Source organism: Amphiprion ocellaris, chromosome 5, assembly GCF_022539595.1.
Source record: "Amphiprion ocellaris isolate individual 3 ecotype Okinawa chromosome 5, ASM2253959v1, whole genome shotgun sequence".
Taxonomy (NCBI): Eukaryota; Metazoa; Chordata; class Actinopteri; family Pomacentridae; genus Amphiprion; species Amphiprion ocellaris.
In genome coordinates, this window is record NC_072770.1 from 38,643,605 (window position 1) to 38,654,264 (window position 10,660).

A 10,660-nucleotide genomic window follows, 5' to 3' on the forward strand; every position below is an offset into this window, starting at 1 on the left:
TGTTTAATATTTTTGTTTGAAAAATTTTATTTTCAGAATTACATGTTTTGTATATCCTCTTTAATTATCTAATTAAATATTTTGTCTGTTTAATATAATTTAATCATTTTTAATGTTTAATTTACTTTATAAAAGTTTTATTGTATTAAATGCTTTTTCCCTTTGATTTAATTGCTTTTTTAATGTAGTTTATTTCTTTAATATTTTTTTTTCTGTCAAGATCTTAACCCCAACCTTAAAAATGAAACAAACCCTTAAATCACAATGAAAATACTTCTGTTGTCACAATCATGAGTTAGTCAAATATTCAGTTTATCAATTCAACTTTATTTCTTTAGCACCTTTCACACAGATGACAAAACTAAACAAGCAAAGAGAAAAAACTGCTAAAACAATGATTAAAACTATGATTAAAACTCAAAAACATGTTTTAAAAAAAGATTTAACATGGTAATAAAATCTGTTGTGTCCAGGGGATGGAGGGAGTTTATTGAAGTCTTCTTGGGCTCACATGGGAAATCATTTAAAATATAAACTTGATATTCAGTATAAGGAAACTGGAAACTGCAGAGCGACAGAAGAACCAACAATATCTCCTGTTTTCTCCTTTAATGAGTCGATTTGTCTTGTGCTTTCAGACCAAAGAACTACAGACTCTTCACAACCTGCTCAAACTCTTGGTACAGGACCTCACCACACGGGTCAAGAAGGTTTCCATCCCATTTCTACTCTGAAGCTCACCTTCTCCTGCTCAAACTGCTGACAAATGTTTCTGCTGCTCTAAAGTCTGGTCTCCAGAACTTCCTAAAAACTCTCAAAGTCTCTTCTGCTGCAGGTTGCTTTGTAGAACTGTTCCAGAAAACCTCACTAAACCACATGGAGGGGCCTCAAGATAGTCGTCTAAATGAAACCATACAAAAACCAAACTAGTACAACCCAAACGCTAAAGTCTCCTGCAGCCTACCAGAGAACCTCTGGGAACAGAGAATCAGGACAGGAACTCTTACCTTCTGGACAACCAACGTTGGTTCTCAAACAAGAATACAGAATGTGTCTGACCAAAAACCTCTAAAGACTCACTACAGCCAAGATAAAGACACAACTCAGCTGCTGCAAATCCACTAATCAATGCACACATTTGCATCATGTGCTAACTGTGGCTAAAGAACCACATTTACCAAGACAACTATCCAGTACAAAGCCCTAAAACACACCAAGAAACACATTAAAGACGATTTTACTGCTGGAAGCTGCAAGCAAACGCCTAAAGAACAAACTCAAGCAACAGAGCCAAACCCACTTCAGTGGTGAAGAGAAGCAGAGGAAATGTTTTTCTGCAGCTAAATAAAGCAGGAAGACACTGAGCTGCTCAGGTGTTCCTGATAACACCAAGCAGCCACCTGGACAGCCAATAGGAACACAGCTTCCTGGAAGTCCAGAGGGCTGGCTTAGTCAAGGAAATTTAGTTTAAAGTTGAAGCAGAAAGTTAACAAAGAAAGTTGAAAACCACCTTCTGATACCTGAAATCTCTGAGTTTTCACACAAAGAGCACCTGAACATGTCAAACTGGTTCCATAGTAGAACCCTCATTGTAAAAACGTCATAGTATGGTGTGTTGCTCAAAAAACATTACAACCTGGCTGTCTAGGGTCACTGAGGAGCAACACAAAAACAAGACAAACGCTGGTTTCCAGGGGGTTAGGAGGATATTTATTTGAAAGGGTAAGTTTACAACAACACATGTGAGCAGAAAAATCACAAAGTCTGTCTTTAGTTCAGCTGAAAATATATTTTTTTTGTCTTTTTTATTGACCAAACTTTTCAGGAAGTAGATGAAGAATAATTAAAGCTCTCATGTAGAAGTCCAACTTATTTTGGATTCTTGTGGAGAGTTTAATCTTAGAGTTTGGAAAGCTGTTGAGTTTTTAGAGTCACATGGATTGTTTTGACATTTAATAACCGAGTCTTGAAATAAAATTACAGCTGTGGATTTCTGTCATTTCGTCTGGACTAAACAAATAACAGCAGCATAAATCTCAAATGTCATTATGAGGATTCTGGATTGAGGTTTCTCACTTGATAATGATGAAAACATGAAATTTAGGTTGTTTTAAAGGAATATTCCACCTTAAATCTTTGAATGTTGACCTAAAAGGTTGTAGACTTTAGTATGTCGTCCATAAAACGTCAGAGTTTAGTATGTCGTCCAAAATGTGAGAAAAATGTCACAGTTTAGTATGGATACTATGGTGTTTTTTTGCGCCAAAATTCATGATGATTTTTTTTTTCAAACAAAACCTTTCTGGAGTCTTTTCACGGCCTCCTTTACATTATTTCATCATATGGCACATTTTTACAACATGTTTGAAAAATCACATTTTTTTTCGACATAGTATAGTAAGGTGTTTTTTTTGCACCAAAATTCATGATGATTTTTTTTCAAAGAAAACCTTTCTGGAGTGTTTTTCACGGCCTCCTTTACATTATTTCATCATATGGCACGTTTTTACAACATGTTTGAAAAATCGCATTTTTTTTCGACATAGTGTTGAGAATTGAGAACCAATTGAGAAAAACTGTAAATACTTTCATTTACTGCAAATGAATATCTACTCCAAATGTCTCACTAATAATGATTATCAGCCTTAAAAACCCACAAAACACCCCTCTATACTGGACCACACTTAGTACAATCCGGTTCCCCCTTCTATAAATCTGCTTGGAATCTTCCACTTCCTGTTTGTCAAAGTGGCCTTCTACCTGGACAGGTTTTGTTGGAGCTCATGCAACAAACATTTTGGGTAAGTGCACTTTAATATGGATGGATGACACTGAATTAGAGTCTGTTTTAATGAGACTGAGTTCAGATGTGTAGCTCTGTCATTAAATAGGAAATTATTTCTCAGAATTCACAGAGAAAAGTCTGAAATGTTTGCTAGGTTAGCGTCCCACATGTTCTTTGGCTCAGCTAATGCTAACTCTCTCCAATTTCTGGATCTCGAGTTGCTTGTTGTTAAAATATCTTCCTAGAGGTGCTGAAGCTCAGAAAGTCTGAGATGTTTGTTCAAAATCAGCTCATTCTAAAGTCTGATCTGAACTGTCCTCTTTTGTTTGAACTTTCCCTAAACTTAGGATGTAATGACAGAGCAGCACATCCAGACTCAGTCTCATTTATGTAGAGATTAAACTTCAGTGTCATTCATTGATGATAAAGTGCAGTTTTTCAAATGTTTGTTGCACATGCTCCCGACCAAACCAGTCCAGGTGGAAGACGATGTGAAGAGAAAGCTCCAGATGATGAATATCACACATTTACGTTGGAAATAAATGTCTTTTCATTAGACATTGTCATGCAAAAGTTGGATTTCCCTTTAATGATGTTCAAATCTTTGTTGAGTGTTTTGTTGATATTGGTTTCTAAATGTTTTCTGACACTCGGCCCCAAAGATTAAAACCTTTTACGGCTCACAAGCTGCAACAATTCACACATTATCAACTATCTTTCTGACTAAACTAAGATAAAAAGTGAAAAACTTCCTGATTCCTGCATCATGAATGTAAATCTCTTTGGTTTTTATGACAGTAAAGTGAATATATTTGGGTTTGACATTTTATAAACCAAAACAAGAAATGAATTAGTGGAGAAAACAATCAACAGATTAATGGACAAAGAAAAAGAAAATGTGTTTTCCAACATATATGGCTGAATTACTCCAGCATTACAAGATACATACAGTTTTGATTCAATTTAATTTATATAACACCAGTTACAGGTCAAATTGTCTCAAGATGCTTTATTTTTATATTTTTTGTATTTTTTAAAAATATGACAAAGTAAAAAATTTAAAGCTCTTGACTAATCCAATTTATTATTTGTTTTTTGAGGGACTAATGGACAATTAAAATAAGTTTCTTCACTAAAACTAATAAACATGAGGTCAAATAGAAGGAAGAGTTTTAAATACTGCAGTGTCTCAACAAAAACTAAATCTGCTGGTGGATTCCATTAAAGTCCTAATAAATGATAATAAAGTGTGATACTAAAGGTTTGTGGTGCTAAAAATCTCCAAGTAAAGATATGAAGTTGAACATGTGGATGGAGGTTGATAAAAGTTGACGTCCCTTCATTTCTGTGGAGCGACTCCATGGATTTTCTGGATGGTGGTTAAAGACCTGCTCTTCTAGTGGTCTTCCTTCTAGTCGCTGTAAAAAGTCAGTCCATCCTGGCCTGACTTCAACACCTCTTCATGACAACTTGTTCTGCCTCTGACCTCGGTGGAAACTCCAGAAAGTGGGGAAAACATGTGGAGTCTGGAAGAACTCGTGGAGACTCGAAAAACTCGTGGGGCGGGGGAAGGTGTGGTGGGTGGTGGAGGAAGGCGGGGGAGTAGAGGGGGGAGGCCGCCACCCACCTCCCCTCCTACTCTCCGCCCTGGCTCCACCCAGACTCCGCCTTGGCCCTGCCCATGTGGTGACTTCAGACACTACGATGACAAAGGGACGACGAAATTATGTTTTTTTATCTGATCTGTAGCTCAGTGAGTTAAGGATTTGCCTGTGGAGCTGCAGGTCGCTGGTTCAAGACCAGACCCTTCTTAAACTTTTATGAAAATGCTGACAAAGACGAACAAAGAAAAAGGCCCGTGGCGGGTCTTGAACCTGCGACCTTCCAGTTGGTAGTCTGTCTTCTTAACCCCCTGAGCTACTCGCTCAGATACTAAATCTTCTTTTTTTTTGCGCATTTGTCATCTATTTTTTGTCATTTTTGAGGTTTTTTTTTTCTCCAGTCTCGACTCGACCGTTTTTGTCAGGAGGTTGGGCTTCAGCCTTTGTGCTGGAGGGTGGAACCCTCACTTCCAAGACTTTCCAAAGCCTCCACACCTCCCGAGTCCTCAGGACCTGAGCTTTCAGACAGTCTGAGGGCTGACATTTTCTAAGTCCCACAGTAGATCTCTGGTAGATTTTACTTTCACACAGTCCAAGGACTGATATCTTCGAAGTTCCTGAGTAGTTCTATGTTAGTTTGAACCTTCAGACAGTCTGAGGACTGGAGTTTTAAAAGTTTCTCAGTACTTCTCTGTTAGTTTGAACTTTCTGGTTAACAGAAGCCTTAAAACTTGTGACCATGAGTCTTGATTTCACATTTAGATCATCCATCTGAGTTCTTCTCAGACCTTCACCTGTGGGTTTTTTAGAAATCCTCAACAAACTTTGATTCTCTTCACTGAACAGTAAAGTTTGTGGAGATCAGAAGGTAACATTAGTTTGATCAATGCCTTCAACTACTAGTAGACTTTATCCGGAAAGTAGTTTTCTGAAATGAGTTCTTAGTAAATCTGTCCACAATCAAACCAAGAACATAGAAAGAGGAAATGTTTGAAGAAACAACTTGATGTTGTCATTTCAGACTAGAAAACGCTTTACGACCTTTATCTGTTTTTGCTCTTTTTGATCCTTTTATTGTCTCTTCTGTTTAATTTGATCTTCTAAAGTCTAACTGGTGTCTTTTCAAATGTTTTGTCTTTAGTTTGATTCTTCTTAAATGTTTAGTTTTGCTCTTTTCTCACCTTTTATTCTTTTCTAATGTCTGATTTGATTTCGAAATGTTTTGTCTTTTTAATGTTTAATTGTTGTTTTTTCAAATGTTTTATCGGCTTGTTTGAAAAATTTCCTTTTCTTTCCCAATGTTTAATTTTTCGATTAAATCTTTAAGGTTTTTCTTTTTAAACGTTTTACCAACTTTTAATGTTTAATTTTCTTTTTAAACGCTTCATTTTATTTTCTGTTTAATTCCTATTTAAAGTTTTATTGTCTTTAAGATTTAATTTGCTAATTAAACATTTAATTTTTTAATTAAATGTTTTGTCTTTTTAAAGGTTTAATAATCTAATTAAATGTTTCGTATTTTTTTTAAATGTGTAATCTTCTTGTTTAATTGTAATTGTTAAATGTTTAATTTTCTAAAATATTTCATCTTTAATGTTTAATATTTGTGTTTGAAAAATTTTATTTTCAGAATTACATGTTTTGTATATCCTCTTTAATTATCTAATTAAATATTTTGTCTGTTTAATATAATTTAATCATTTTTAATGTTTAATTTTCTTTATAAAAGTTTTATTGTATTAAATGCTTTTTCCCTTTGATTTAATTGCTTTTTTAATGTAGTTTATTTCTTTAATCTTTTTTTTTCTGTCAAGATTTTAACCCCAACCTTCAAAATGAAACAAACCCTTAAATCACAATGAAAATACTTCTGTTGTCACAATCATGAGTTAGTCAGTTATTCAGTTTATCAATTCAACTTTATTTGTTTAGCACCTTTCACACAGATGACAAAACTAAACAAGCAAAGAGAAAAAACTGCTAAAACGTTGATTAAAACTATGATTAAAACTCAAAAACATATTTTTGAAAAAGATTTAACATGGTAGTAGAATGTGTTGTGTCCAGGGGATGGAGGGAGTTTATTGAAGTCTTCTTGGGCTCACATGGGAAATCATTTAAAATATAAACTTGATATTCAGTATAAGGAAACTGGAAACTGCAGAGCGACAGAAGAACCAACAATATCTCCTGTTTTCTCCTTTAATGAGTCGACTCTTCTTGTGCTTTCAGACCAAAGAACTACAGACTCTTCACAACCTGCTCAAACTCTTGGTACAGGACCTCACCACATGGGTCAAGAAGGTTTCCGTCTCATTTCTACTCTGAAGCTCACCTTCTCCTGCTCAAACTGCTGACAAATGTTTCTGCTGCTCTAAAGTCTGGTCTCCAGAACTTCCTAAAAACTCTCAAAGTCTCTTCTGCTGCAGGTTGCTTGTAGAACTGTTCCAGAAAACCTCACTAAACCACATGGAGGGGCCTCAAGATAGTCGTCCAAATGAAACCATACAAAAACCAAACTAGCACAACCCAAACGCTAAAGTCTCCTGCAGCCTACCAGAGAACCTCTGAGAACAGAGAATCAGGACAGGAACTCTTACCTTTTGGACAACCAACGTTGGTTCTCAAACAAGAATACAGAATGTGTCTGAGCAAAAACCTCAAAAGACTCACTACAGCCAAGATAAAGACACAACTCAGCTGCAACAAATCCACTAATCACTGCACACATTAGCACCATGTGCTAACTGTGGCTAAAGAACCACATTTACCAAGACAACTATCCAGTACAAAGCCCTAAAACACACCAAGAAACACATTAAAGATGATTTTACTCCTGGAAGCTGCAAGCCAACGCCTAAAGAACAAACTAAAGCAACAGAGCCAAACCCAGTTGACTGGTGAAGAGAATCAGAGGAAATGTTTGTCTGCAGCTAAATAAAGCAGGAAGACACTGAGCTGCTCAGGTGTTCCTGATAAAACCAAGCAGCCACCTGGACAGCCAATAGGAACACAGCTTCCTGGAAGTCCAGAGGGCTGGCTTAGTCAAGGAAATTTAGTTTAAAGTTGAGGCAGAAAGTTAACAAAGAAAGTTGAAAACCACCTTCTGATACCTGAAATCTCTGAGTTTTCACACAAAGAACACCTGAACATGTCAAACTGGTTCCATAGTAGAACCCTCATTGTAAAAACATCATAGTATGGTGTGTTGCTCCAAAAACATTAGGACCCGGCTGTCTTGGGTCACTGAGGAGCAACACAAAAACAAGACAAACGCTGGTTTCCAGGGGGTTAGGAGGATATTTATTTGAAAGAGTAAGTTTACAACAACACGTGAGCAGAAAAATCACAAAGTCTGTCTTTAGTTCAGCTGAAAATATTAGTTTTTCTCTTTTTTATTGACCAAGCTTTTCAGGAAGTAGATGAAGAATAATTAAAGCTCTCATGTAGAAGTCCAACTTATTTTGGATCCTTGTGGAGAGTTTAATCTTAGAGTTTGTAAAGCTGTTGAGTTTTCAGAGTCACATGGATTGTTTTGACATTTAATAACCGAGTCCTGAAATAAAATTATAGTTGTGGATTTCTGTCATTTAGTCTGGACTAAACAAATAACAGCCGCATTAATCTCAAACGTCATTATGAGGATTCTGGATTGAGGTTTCTCACTTGATAATGATGAAAACATGAAGTTTAGGTTGTTTTAAAGGAATATTCCACCTTAAATCTTTGAATGTTTACCTAAAAGGTTGTAGAGTTTAGCATGTCGTCCATAAAACGTCATAGTTTAGTATGTCATCCAAAATGTGAGAAAAATGTCACAGTTTAGTATGGATACTATGGTGTTTTTTTGCGCCAAAATTCATGATGTTTTTTTTTTTCAAAGAAAACCTTTCTGGAGTGTTTTTCACGGCCTCCTTTACATTATTTCATCATATGGCACGTTTTTACAACATTTGAAAAATCGCATTTTTTTATCGACATAGTATACTATGGCCAAAATTCATGATGATTTCTTTTCCAACAAAAACATCATAGTTCAGTATGTGGTCAAAAATGTCACAAAATCGTCATAGTTTAGTTTATGGTCAAAAATGTCACAAAAACAGTTTAGGTTGTGGTCAAAAATGTCACGAAAACGTCATAGTTCAGTATGTGGTCAAAAATGTCACTAAAAAGTCATAGTTTAGTATGTGGTAAAAAATTACAAAAAAACGTCAGTTTAGTATGTGGTCAAAAATGGTGAAAAAATGTCATAGTTTAATACATAGTAAATTATAACATTTTAGTAACATTTTTGGCCACATACTTAAACTATGACATTCAACAATGGTGAAAAAACGTCATCGTTTAGTAAGTGGTGAAAAATGGCGAAAATCATGACGAATTTTTTTACAAACTGTACCATTAACTTTTTACTTTCTATACTATGACATTTTTTTACAAACTGTAATACAACAGTTGTTGTTTTTTTTACATACTATGGCATTTTTTAAAAAAACTCTCACAAGATGTAATGCTTGTCTTGTTTTTCAAAATTTTGTCTAATTTTTATTCTACCAATTATAATCCTGTCTTGGTTTGTTGCTTTCTATGTTGTCTTTGTGATAATATATAAAGTTTGCTTTCAAATGTGTAATGCACATGTGAAATGTATAAATAAAGTTGATTTTATTTGATTCTGTCTATTGGTATTTTTATAAACAAACTATACTGTAACATTTTTATAACATACTATGCTTTGAGGTTTTTTTTTACATACTATACCCTGGTATTTTTTAACATACTATATTATGGTAGTTTTTTATCATATATTTTACTATTAGCGCTTTTTATAACATACAATGTTATGCTATTTTTACACACTATATACTGATTTTATGATTTTAACCTCTGCTATAATGTGACATTTATTTGACAAACTACACTATGACAGTTTGTAAGCATTGTCCATTTTATTCATTTGTTTCTAACAGTTTCTAACAGACGAGAATGATGACTGAAATACCTCCTAAATCTCTCAACTTGTGAAAAAAAATCCAACCAGACTATCTATATATATATATATATATATATATATAGATAGATAGATAGATAGATAGATAGATAGATAGATAGATAGATAGATAGATAGATAGATAGATAGATAGATAGATAGATAGATAGATAGATAGATAGATAGATAGAGATATTACAATTTAGAGATCACAGTTTATAAAGGCACAAAACATTTAGTCACAGCTATCTGGAACTGAACAATATAGTTTTTTATTTTATTTATTATAAGACGGTAGAGGGGTGATGGGGTAAAGACGGTAGAGGGGTGATGGGGTAAAGACGGTAGAGGGGTGATGGGGTAAAGACGGTAGAGGGGTGATGGGGTAAAGACGGTAGAGGGGTGATGTGGTAAAGACGGTAGAGGGGTGATGGGGTAAAGACGGTAGAGGGGTGATGGGGTAAAGACGGTAGAGGGGTGATGGGGTAAAGACAGAAGAGGGGTGATGGGGTAAAGACAGTAGAGGGGTGATGGGGTAAAGACAGTAGAGGGGTGATGGGGTAAAGACAGAAGAGGGGTGATGGGGTAAAGACAGTAGAGGGGTGATGTGGTAAAGACAGTAGAGGGGTGATGGGGTAAAGCCAGTAGGGGGAGGATGGCTGCAGCAGCCTCAACTGGAACTTGGGGCATAAAAAAAGTACTTCTCTCAAGTGTTCTGTTCGGTAGCGACAACAAGGTCGTGGCAGCTGCAGCTGCAGATAATTTATACGGTGACATTTGCTCTGGTACACAAATGATACGTTATAAGGAGAAAGACGGACGGTTTCATAGAGGTGAAGAGAGAGAGACGGATGGACACAAACTCTTCTAAATATCATGTGAAGACGAGGATCATCAGTCACATCCTGAAGGGTGAAGAAGACACAAAAAAGGGGAACTATCAGTAAAAGCTGCACTTTTTAGCAGGTCAAGTTTTTTTTGCCCATTCAAGATTTACTAACGGCAGAGTATTATAGGTTAGATGTAGTGCCTGGTTGTGCCACCAGGTGGAGCCTCTTAATGTTTAATACTGCAGAGACCATGTACTGTCATCACTCAGACCACATGAGAGTTTAGCTAGCAATGGGCAACATGACAAAGATTTCTTTGATGCTTAATGACCTCTGACCAGCACACAAAAGTTAAATCAAGACCGGATTAATTAGGACAGCAGTCTTATATTCCAGGGACAAATGTAACGTCCAATCTCACTCTATTTTGCTCACTGTGCTTCAAAAAGTG